Raw genomic sequence first — 12,658 nt, forward strand, 5'->3', positions numbered from 1 at the left:
GTGTTGTTAACCAGAAGGCCACATGTGTCCATTTAGTTGTCATGAGGTGTATATTTTGAATTTGGTTTAGTTTGTACAGAGTAGGAACTAAGAACTTAGCTCCTGCTCTGGGACAGGTACTTTCCAGTCAGACCAGGTACATGTACAACACCGCTTTTGTGTGAAAATATGTTTAATTCACTCTCAGACTTAGACAAACTGCACTGATCCACGAGAGAAATGACTTGGACACTGTAGCTCCAAATAGTACAAACAGTAGCTAATGTTAAAGCCAGTTAGACCCACTTTCAGGTCTAGTTGGGTCCATAAAATGAGAACTATATCGCTCGTTGAAGCAGATATCATTAGCATAACAGGAGATTTAACCCGATGTTGCAATGGTGACAATTTGTAATTTCTTTCCTTGTTACATAATAGAATTTAGATTATTATTATTTTCTTTTTGCCGTTACAATCGAGGTTTGAACCATTTTTCCCATTCGTTGAAGAGCGAGTACTTAACCCTCTGCACATTGTTCCCACATAACAACCGAGGCACTGTAAAATCAAATTTCTTTAAAAATAATGCAAAGTTTGTATATGCTAAGGGATCCAGAATGCACATTTCTCCAATTGACTGAGTCCGGTCACTCCGTCGCACCTCGAGTCTAGTTAGTTCAAAATTGAGAGCGTTTTGTGTTTCACTCATTCATTGTTTTTTAGTTCCCTTTGATATACATGTTTTCTTTTCTTTTTTCTAGTAGTCACGTTTGTTTTGATACTAGCGGTCCATGTTAGTCGCTGATTGGCTAATTCACCTGTCAATCAAACTAGTGTGACCTCTGGGAGACGAAACCAGGGTGAATTTGCCATCCCTTTTAACACATGACAATTATATGACCTGTTTTCTTCATACATTCAAATCTGGAAAATGGTGTCATTACAGTCTTAAATGTTCCGTCCGAGACAACTTTGACTACTTGTTGTATACTCTCCCACAGCAATGTTGAATGTTCCTCTCTGGTACATCGCAGGTGTCTGTTTTCTGCCCAGTTTTTAGTCTGACAGGAGCAGTTGAGCGTGCGCTTCTCCTCCGGCAGTGCGGTGCAGTGACAGCAGTCCGGGGGCCATTAGAGAGATTGGCTGTGGGGGTGAAGTGTGGACACCTTATCCAGGGGGAGGCGTTGATCTAATCCATTTGGCTCACAGTCTTGTCACCGAGGAGCCAAGGCCGCCTGGAAGTCACTTACAGGAGACGAGGAGATCCACGCGACACACAGGAGGAGGAAGAAAGATGAACTGTTGGAGCAGAATAGTTTTTGGAGATGTAGAGCGAGTGCATTATTGAGAAAGACAGGCGGAACGGTGGTAAGAAGAACTGACGAGGGACCATTATCGTTCGATTTTGCGTAATTGTGATAGTCGCCAGCAAAGGCATTCGCCATTTTATCACCAGAAAGTGGGGGAAAATCTATTCATCCGCAATGTTCTCTTTTTATTTTTACACTGTCTCATTCTTTCAAGAACATTTTGATGTCTTCGAAATCTTTTGAATTGCTTTTTTTTGTTCTAATCGTGCCAAACAATTTCAACATTGTCCCATATACGGTTACAATGTCTTCAGTTATGTGCTTTGTGCTCCACCAGGTGAGAAAGTATTCATTTCAGAATGTTCAGCTAGCATTGAAATCTCCAAATCATTACCAATGTATACGCAAATATTGAGTAAATATAAAAAGCTATGTGTATTTTTCGTGGACATTTGACCTATAGTGCCTCACTTTCGTTACATTCACCTCTGTTGCCTTGATAGTTTCAATTTGACCTTCTGCTCCTTAAGAAACAAACCAATTTACATTTTTAACCAAACAAACCATTTCAAACATTCAAATCAACACCAAATGCGAATAATCTGATTTATTTCTGATTGTTCAAAGCTAAGTGGGTTTACATAGAGGAAATTATATAACAATTGCTAGAGAAATGGTTAATTTATACAAGTTTCAGTTACTCTTAAAATCCATCAATTTTTTGGGTAATCATATTATTCATGTTCTCAGATTTTTACTGCCCGTGTAAATATACCCATAAACGATACTACCACCTTCCTATCTGCCTTCCTCTTGCCCAATCTCCTTATCGAGCACTTTCACGCCCACTCCCCAAACCGAGCCCCTGTCCGTTTTTGTGATTCACCTCTTAATCACCCTCCTGCGCTGTAGAGGGAGCCGTGGAGCGCCGAGGGTCCGTCTCCGAAGCGCTGAAACGTGGGCGAACAACCACAAAACCATAAAACCATCATTGCGTCTTAAATATTATAATTATAAAATCACCTTGGGCTTCTCGCTACTAATTATTACACCTCAAATAAATTGCATGGACCGTGAATCGAAGCTAATGTGCTAACAGTGACGGAAAAAGGGAAAGAGGAAAAAAACATGCAGTCAGCAGCAATGGGATGGCTACTTTTATTATTACTCCTGCAGCAATAAACGCGGAGCTGGACGCCTGAAAGGTCTAAACTTGTGAGTTTGCCGAGTGCTTTATTACTTCCTGCGCAGGGGCCCGGGAGTGTAGCCCTGCAGGTCACTAAAAGCTACACAAGAGTAGATTAGAAAACAAAGCTTCTCTCACTGGTGACATGTAAAAATAGAGTAATGCGTTAAAGAAAGCCCGAGGTTATGGAGGGACATGAGAAGGCGTTTGTTTGACTCGTAGATAATCGGATAGGGCGATTTGTCAAAGTTGTGTGACGGGAGGAAATGTGGGCGCCTGGGACCTCTGTGACCTTTCGCGGGATTCTGAAGCCTGGGTTTGTTTGTTTGTAATGTAAACGTAATGTTAGATGTGACAAAGGTTCAGGGGTCTTGGATGGTCAGTGGCTTTGCTTACATGCACGAGTCGACGGCTAGTAGACGCTTTAGACAAACATTACATCCAACTTCTGCTTGAATATAACATAATGATGTGTTTAGAAATGACAAAACATGAACATAAGTACAAAAGACCCTCCTAATTCACCTCATCAGTTAGGATTAAATGAGTAATAGAAAGAGATCTAAATGTGTCGAGCTAAACACAAACGTCCTCAAAATGGCTCCTTCTCTTCTCTCTGAGCAGAATTCCACATCAAGTTCTGTTTTTATAAATCCCAAACTTAACGTGGAACATTACGTACATCTCTTTTGGACCAAATTTTGTATGTACGTACCCTTTATAAATGATACTCCAGGTCCCTAAGGTGGCTACTATAAAATAGATCATATTTACCTGTTTACTTTTACCTAAAGCTGTATTTTATGTTGATCTATTGCAGTTATAATTTCATTGAATGCAGATTTCACTTTGATCCAATGTAATATTACATTTTTACCCAAAGCAGTAATCCAACATGAATGGAAAAACAGAAAAAAACAGTGCTTCAACAGTTCTTGTACTTCAACAGCTCTTATGTACCCACTGTTGGCTTTAGCATAGTGAAATAGGCTATTCTGTAGTTCTAGTTGCTAATTGCGCAGCTAGCTTTTTCTGTTCCTTGCTCAAATGTGTTCTAATTACGTGATACAGATTGATTTTTAGGTTTGGATATTTCTTGTGTACAGTATTTGTTAGGGTTAGGGTATAAAATATTACATTTACTACTAACTCAAATGGTACAATGAAGCAGCACATGTTTTGATGGCGAGTTATTTGAAAATTGAAAATGATCTAAATGTTCAGACACTAAACAACAACAAAGGTTGACTTTGGCCATAAATATTATGTAAGAAAAAAAAAAAAGAATAGAACGTTTATTGGTCTTACACTGGGGAAATATCAGTACAAGAACAGAGAGGAATCAAAATGTACAACACAAAAGAATCAAGATGATAATTTAAAACTACATGTGTTTAGTAGATTTAAAAGCACATTATTGAGCCTGACAGTAAGATTCCTTTGACTGAATAATAGATTGACTTGTCCTCAACATGAACTGATTGTCAATTGTTTTTTTTTGTGAGTAATTCTTATTTTTGAATTGAAGAGCGTTTCCACAGGTAAAACGTATGAACTCTATGTCAAATCGTTCAGCGGTTCTCCCTGCTCGAATTGAAACTATACTTTGCACATGAAAACGTTTGATTACCATTCATTAGCGTGGTGAAGGTCAGGTTGAAAGCGGGGCAGATGGCCAAGGGCGCTGCCTCTGGCCCGGGGCACTCTGGCTCCACAAAGGCTCGGGGCTGTTTAGCATCTCTTTGTGTCCATCAGGCTGGTCCCAGAGGATGCACTGGTTTACCATACCACACCCACACCCACCTCATGACTGCACCTCGTCCATGTGCTCACCCTCACCCTTTAAATGTATATTAGGAAGGCATTCGGTCCATATAACGGCTCGTTTTGTTTTCAAACCCTCCTCAGGTATATTGGGTTCGGTGGCTGTGTTTATGCACACCAAACACAATCATCGTATTTTGTCTTCCAAATACAACAGCTACTCTTAAAAACCTTTGATTATCTGACACATGTTGTTCATTATCAGATGTATTACTTTAATTTTGTGTGTATTGTGTGTCACATTGTTTTGGGGGCTGTTTTAGTGTAGCCCACATTCCAAAATATGAAGAATATAAAGAATAACACTATTACATGGTTATAAGGGTTAGGCTTAGGGGTCAGAGGGGTCAGGGGACATTTTATTACATGCTGCCTAATGACATGGTTTGTACTAAGTGTTCATTATTCTTCTTCATTATCAGCTAAGTCATTAAATGTAACATGCATAAACTGTATGTGGTAATTATTATTGTCCACACAATCCGAACATCTATGGCATTTAAAAAAAAAATTCTGAGGGGAGACATTCAGCAAATGGCCGAGGACAAGAATTGAACTCTCCTTTGCTGTGGTTCTCCTCAAGGTTTCTACTTTTCCCCACAGTGTTTGTTGTAGTTTTTCCTGCAAAAGAAGAGTTTAAGGTCAGGGGACAGTTATCCATTTGCTAATTTCAAATTATATTTAATTATCTTATCTTATCTTATCTTATCTTATCTTACAAACCAATTTTGTATTTTATTTTACCTGTATTCAATGTTACTTATTTAAGCTTTATTTATCCAGGTTAAATATTTGATTTTTCATTTACAAACATGACTTGGCCAAATATGTATGCTCACAGAACATAATCAGCATAAAATATATCACTGCAAATTTCATAAATATTACCAACATTTATTAACTTAAATCTTGACATAAATCTGACTTATCTTGTTTTAAGCCATTTCTACTAAACACATGTTAAATAAGTAAGATTATTAAGATTATTAAGCTAATTTATGTATAATTCACGTACTGACTTGGGCAGAAATTTCAGTTATCTAAAACTAAATCTATTTTTCTAGTTTTAACAAGGTGTAACTTTGCAGTGAAAAATCAATAGAGGAAAAATTACAAATGTGGATGTAACAGCAAGTGTCAATGTCGATGGACGATGGAAAAGGAAACCACCATGTACTGTAGCTACTTAAACGGTCAAGAGCAGAAGTACATTTTAAGTCAAGTTCAATTTGTGTAGTTGGAGTATAGTTTGAGGATTTAGTGTATGTTTATATTAATTTGGATTAGTCGATGCACACAAAAAAGCTTCTAGAACTTTGGGCGAACAAGTAAACTCGCCCATTCGTATCTATGCTGGGTGTATGTATACATTGTCACATAGAAGTAAAACTGCTTTGTCATATGAAGTATATTAGATCGTTGGAATTGGCCTTAACTTTCCGAGGCGACGGCTGCATCCTCTTGGCTCTCTTCTCCCTCTCGCTCGGGTCTTTTCTGTTTCTCCTCAGATTTTCAAAGATAACACGTACCCCCAAAGCGCCTCCGAAATGCCAGAACACTCCTCGGCGCATTCCCGTCATCTCGCTAACATGATCACTTACAGAATGCTTATTTTGGCTCGCAATCAGAGCTGGAATCAGAGCTAAACATTTTCTCATCGTCGTCTGCTTGATTATTTTTCTTTTATGGAGTTAGCTCTGACATGCACAAGAGCATTAAGAGCGCATTACTGTGACAGCGTGCAGAGGAGAGACAGAACAGGCCCGTCTCTCTGATGTGCTCCGTCTGTGAGTGATAGTGCGCGGGAGGACTTTGTGCGGACAAATTTGGAAAGCAATTTCATTTTCAATAAGTGTATGCGAGGTTCTGGTTTTCTTTCCAGCAGTCAGAATAATAACAGGAAGAGAAGAAACATTTTGATCATATTTGAATGCATTGCACAGCATAAATTCTACCCACTTACTTACAGTGCTCACACACACTTACATTTTGGAAAATAATAACGTGATTAAGTGGTACAAAGCCACAGCTGCCTTGTGGCTTCAATTCTATGCCAATTATTATGTATTAAGAGTGATAAAGTGTTTTTTTTGTTTTGTAGTTTTTGCATAGACAATCATTTACATCATTAAATCATTAGAAAAAAAAAAACTGGACCTGTTGCATATTTAGATTTTTAATGTGGTTGTAAGATAAAGAAATTCCTTAAAACATAGCGGTAACGTAGATCTTTGTTCGTTTAAATGTCTTTGTTTTTTTCTTTTTAATGACATGTTCTGCCGTCCACTGGGCCCAAGTTATTTTTTTTATTTTTTTCAAGATAAGTACAAATTATAGTGTGTACATTAACCCACTTTAGTACTTCAAACTTCACCCATTTATCAAAATAGTTGTATTTCATGTCATCATCCTGGTGCAATATTTTCTGTCCATATAACAGCTGTAAATAAGAGTTATTTTTACTAAGAGTATAAGAGTTTTTTTATAAGAGGTTTTTTCATAAATTATCTGTATTTTACTACTATACTTCTGTACCTAATCTGTGTTGCTAGAATTTCCCCATTGTGGGACAAATAAAGGTTATTGTATCTTATCTTATCTTATCTTATCTTACCGGTAAACGTAATACATCAAGTTACTCAAAGTTTATATGTTGGTCATAATTCTTCAATAGGTTTCTTGAGCATTCTTGAGGCCAAGAGTCAACACAACTGAAACTGTCATTATTTGATCAAATACAATAGCTTATTCTTCAGCCCATACATACAGTACATCCATGTCTGGAGCCTGTAGCTTCTTAAAGCCTGTAACACACACTTTTACCTCCTCAAATCAATCACAGCCTTGCTTTCAACACTGCTTTCCCATACTCGAACCTTCATTTCTCCCAATGATCAAGCTCTCTTTTCATTCCCGTGCATCCACTTGGGCATGTCATCACCGAGGCGTACTGCAGGGATACCTCATGTCCCCTTTGTTTTTCAATCTCTCGTCAGCAGGTTGACATAGGGCTCGAGTTTCCTGCCCACTAACTCAACCCTGCTGGCTCACGTTGTCTTTGTCACAGGAGATTAGACGGCCAAGCAATGATCAAACCCAAAAATGAAGCTCAGCGGTGGATTTGCCCTTCAGCGGGCCTGCGAGGGGACTGCGTCAGCGGGGCGCAGCGCTGTGGTAGAGCACTTGACTGCAGATCAAGAGGTCCCCGGTTCAAATTTGGGCGCCCCTTCGCTTTACCAAGGGAGAGTGATGACATGTTCTATTGGCTAAATAGTGCGTCGGATTTGGTTTCTCACGTAATAGGCTTGCATATGTCTCAAAGGTGCTCTGTGAGGGAAATACAATCATTCTCTGGTGCTTATTTTTTCAGGAAATTGGCAAATAGTTGTCCTGCCGCAGGATAAAGTATTGTACTTTAGTTTCAATGTCTACTGTTAAACTTTTTACAGAACTGTCTATTATTATTCATATCATATTTGAAATGCTCATTCATGTTTTCATTTTATAGCTTTATTATAATGTTAGGTTGAACATTGAGGCCAGCTAGAACATTAGTATTATTTTATTTCACTTTTTCACATACATATACTCAATATATTTAATCAATTATTCTCAAATATAAATCATAAATATGGACATACTGGGCTATTGATTCCATACTTACATATTAGACAAAAAAAATCAAGTGTATACAGTATATTTTAGAACAATAAAGGCTTTCAGTACAGCCATATCTAAACCAGGACTATATTAGGGCTAATAAAGGACTAAAATTAGAGCATAGATAAGTCAGTTTTAAATAATAAGGAGGACAAAAACATGAATTGACGTTTCTGTAAATAAAGGCAAACTTCAGAAGGCCTATGTACCACAGCTGGTAATTGTACCACTGTTTCAGAAACACTGTTTTAGAGTATACGTCATTAATAAAATAAGGTTCAAGAAGTTGCATTACAGAAAAGTGTCATTCACATCTCGACTGTAAAATAAATGAGAAGCTTGAGAATGTGCAACAAACAGCGTCAAAATGTAAAATAACGTCTTCTTTGTCCCACTTTCAAATTGCGTTGAACCAATTTCAAGCTGTTACTGCATTAACTTTTTAAACGTGTTGTCGTTCAGTTTAAAATAGCACCGACTGCACACACCGTTGGCTGCCAATTCATTATCTATATTCGTGTCAATTTATTACCGCGAGAGGAAGTGTCAATCCTTTGTGAGTCAGACTTAAGTAAGAAAGCCCACCGGACATACAGTACCTGCCGACGCGCTGTAATTCTGAGCGTGGCAGGGAAACTTAGCTTTGAAGTTTGCAAACGTGTTCCTGGAGGCTCTGTGCTCCTCTGTGCACTCTATCAGGAGTTCTGCTGCTCGAATCCACCGGCTCCGCGTATGTTCGCTTGCTTTCTGCACCTTGATGTGGTGTGAAGGCAAATGTTTCAAAGCCCCCCTTCAACTTCCACTTACCGCTGAGGAAAGTTTCTGCAAAGTTTGCCCTGAAATAACTTGTGTACTCCGAGAGACTTTTTGGGTTATGTAAGTCGAGTGGAGTCATCCTAATAACAATAGTTGGTGTTTAGTGTCTGATTAGATCTTAATGAATCATGTTAAGCATCTTAATCCTGATTGGACCCAAGAGTTCACAGGAGAATAGAACTAATTACACAGCTACATTGGAAAATTGTAATTTGGCTACTTTTATTGCTACTGTTGCTACAATAACACCTTCTCATACCACTAGCACGACTTTTACTACACATGCGTACACCTGTTCCTAGTTCAATAAAGAACTGCTACTCTTTAGGCCTTTATTTGGTTTTCAATTCTTGCACTGCGTTCAAAATGTATCCACAAGAGTCACAGTAGTCACTCCAGTCATTAAACTCATTAGTATACTGTATATTGTAGAGCGACTGATATGTTTTTTTTAAATACATTGTTTGGATTACAGAGAAACCGACTCTGCCGATGCTTTTGAGTCGATATGTAGAGCCAATTTACTCCTGCAAAGTGCATCAATTGTATTCTATATTCTGAAGTATCTTGCCCAAGGACACACCATTAGTGCCCACGTCCGAACCGCTGACCTTTGAGTTGATGGTCGACCGCTCTAACCACTGCCTCTACTTTTTTTTTTTAACCAATTTTATAAACAATTAGAACAGAACATAAGCAGAACAACACACAAAACAATCAGAGAGAACAAATCAAGAGAAAAAAAAAAACTCAAGTAGACATCAACGAAACATAAATACATTAAAAACATCACGGCATATTTAATTAAAAATAATAGTCCCATTTGATCCAAATTCTGGCAAATTTATCCATTTCCAAATTAAGTCTGAATCATTTTTTTTCATTTGTTTGACGTCCTCGCTACTACACATCCATTCATTTTTTTCCCCCCAAGGCTAGAAATATACATATTTTCAGTAAAAAAATAAAAATTAAAAATAACTGAAGATTTAGCCTAGGATGTCAAGGAAAACAGGAGAACATAGACGGGTTGATGAAAAGGAAAAGGTAGCACCAGAAAATCCCCAAACCTGGCTTAAATGAGGAAACTTCATCACACTAACATAAAAGGTTGTTGTTTCCTGGTTGTGCGTACTGTACACAGCCATTTCCACACCCCGACATCATTCATTGTGTTGTCCTCCTCCAGTAACTTGTGTACAAACCCTTTCAAGATAAGCAACAGTGGCTTCAACGGCCGTGTGAAGCTCGAGCGTGGCGTTATTCTAGACCAGCGGCCCTATCGGCGGTCCGGCAGCGTGGCTCTGCCTCGTGCACGCCAAATAAATCATCAAAAGCAGACGGACACAGAAAACAGTGGTGTTGATGGAAAGCTGCCGTCATCGCGCTGGCTGTTTTCAGATGTTTGTTTTTGTGTTTTGAAACTTGCAGCTGAAGTGTTGGCGATATGGATTTGGGCTACGTGCTGTCTGCAGAGCGCTAAGATAGAAAGCTAATATTTCTGGCAAACCTTAATCTGCAAAATCCAGCAAACCCTGATCATTTTTGACAGTTCTAAATGGGGCGGGTTTGAGAAGGGGCCAATGTGCAGATATTTTCAATAGGAAAGTGTGTGTTGTGCTTTGAGGATTATTTTTGAAGAAAGTTTTTTTTATGGCAAACGCTTAGATTGAACAAATAGTTTATTTAATTTAGGCTTAGTAACTACTTAATTAATACCCTAACCCTAACTCCTGCCATTATGAATCATGAATTAAGTCCATGTGCATGTGTCGGTGTAATCCCTCATTCGTCCAGGCGTGTTCCATTGTAGAAAAAGCTTCAGTTGTAGTCATCTGGACTCAGTTTGAAAAAGTAGACGTTTCGACTCTCATCCAAGAGTCATTGTCAATAAAAGAATTTAGATCGAGAACTCCGATATTAATACTGTTCTGTGGTAAGACCCGCCCATTGGGAGGAGCCTTCCTGAAGTAGAAAGAGTTGTTGGTTTCAACAGAAACTCCCCCCTTGTATCTACCGAGCTAGCCTATTCAGAATCTTAATGGGCTATTAGAATCCTCTTTGTCTTTGTGAGACCCTGGCTCAAACACCCAGTATCAATATCGGAGTTCTCGATCTAAATTCTTTTATTGACAATGACTCTTGGATGAGAGTCGAAACGTCTGTTTTTTCTAACTGAGTCCAGATGACTACAACTGAAGCTTTTTCTTCTATGTGCATGTGTTATTAAAGCAAATGAAGGTGTAGTTATTATAAAGTGGCACCAGAAGCCTGTTTTCTACAATTTTATTAAGCTAACAAAAGGTTTAGTAGAGCTCAGTTCAGTTGTGATCCGTGTTATTTTGCAAAACTGTGTCACGGTGGTCAATACTCTTTATTCTTCGGTACAGTTGTATTAAACAGTGTTCTACACTTAATGCATTCTTTTCATTTAGTACTTCTAATCTTTGTGAATCTAGGAGTACAGTATTCATCAGACCCTTAAGGCTGGCATCATTCCATACATAGATTCAAGTGGTTTTGCACAGTAAACTGTAGAAAATAGATATTGACTGCCACATGTAACAAACAAATGTAACAACATTAGTCTGCGCTGTCACAAACATGTCACAATGAATGGTTTTATTTTGCTACCTCATTATAATGAAAGGGAAATAATGTTGATATCAGTACCAGGAAAATTATGTGCAACTATTCTCAGTCCTGTGAGGATCTTAGGCCTTTATTTCATTAAACTGTTTTATTGTTTATTGAACCATTGGACTCTAGTCGGTGAGCAAGCGCTAAACCAACTACTCCACTTTCATCCCTGTCTTTTGTTACAGACAAACCTTGCATTCCTTTCCTTACTTAGTCCATATCAAACCTTTTCCATCACCAGTTCTCACATTCTCCGGTCGTTTCACACAGAAGTTCATAAGTATTCGTCTAAAATCCAGTAGCGCAGACAGAGGGAGCGTCGTCTTTGAATCAGGACTCACCAGGCCACACATATCTGACCGAGGGAGATTTATGGCCCCGTTTGGGTGAGTCCCCGATCCAGACTGGCTGTATAATGGTGTTTACATGGAAGGTGCTGCCGTGGAGAGGTGTCTGGACATGGGTGTGTTTGCTTAGCTGATTAGACTTCGGATGAACTGCCTTAAATGGACTGGTTGGATGGAATAGTGAGCACTTTCATTGGACTGGTGAGTTTTATAGTTGTGGTGGAGAGGAACTCGGTGAACTTTGTGCCGTCGTGTCTTAAATTGAAGCCATGTTTCCACTGGTTCGCTCTGGAGTGGGTTGGTATAGTCCAAAAGTGTCTTGACTGTTTTAAGTGAACTGTACCAACCTGTCTATGTTCTCTGTTGCTAGGTAACAGTTGTGGAATTCCCTCTACCTATGTCATATGTGCTGCCCATGGCCCAAGGAAGTAACAGGATACTTTTCACCAAATATCTGTCAAAACTGGGTCAGAGAAGTGAAATAAGTTTAGAAACAGCAGACGATAAACTGGAAGAACATTTCACAATATTTTGTCATAACATTTTTATTATTTATTTAATTTCATTACCTTAGGAAGTGGTGCTAACAGTTCCTTTTATGTAAAGTGCAGAGAATAATATACATTGGAAATATTGTATGGATAAAAAAATATATCATATATCACAATTGCACAAACAGATAAGTGCTCTTACAGGACCCCCAAAATAACCATACAACTGACTCGAAACCCCCACAGTAAAAGGAAATAGACGTCTGTAATCATTTCAAAATTATAAATCTTTCAAAATTATTATTTCTATATATTTTATTAGTTTATTGGGGTTTCTGATCAATAGAAAAAATTACATTACGAAACCTTGGGGGGAACCACTGCTTTTACTTTCAGTGTTTTGAA

At 38.4% G+C, this 12,658-nt stretch overlaps 1 protein-coding gene across 1 annotated transcript in view; it reads left to right on the plus strand.

The window, feature by feature from the left end:
- Nucleotides 1–12,658, plus strand: part of LOC140364812 (partitioning defective 3 homolog) — a 554,921-nt gene that overhangs the window by 136,839 nt on the left and 405,424 nt on the right. The window lies entirely within an intron of this gene.

The sequence above is a fragment of the Eucyclogobius newberryi genome, unplaced genomic scaffold, assembly GCF_026437365.1.
Source record: "Eucyclogobius newberryi isolate DKJ021-1_F unplaced genomic scaffold, fEucNew1.0.hap1 SCAF_18, whole genome shotgun sequence".
Classification (NCBI taxonomy): domain Eukaryota; kingdom Metazoa; phylum Chordata; class Actinopteri; order Gobiiformes; family Gobiidae; genus Eucyclogobius; species Eucyclogobius newberryi.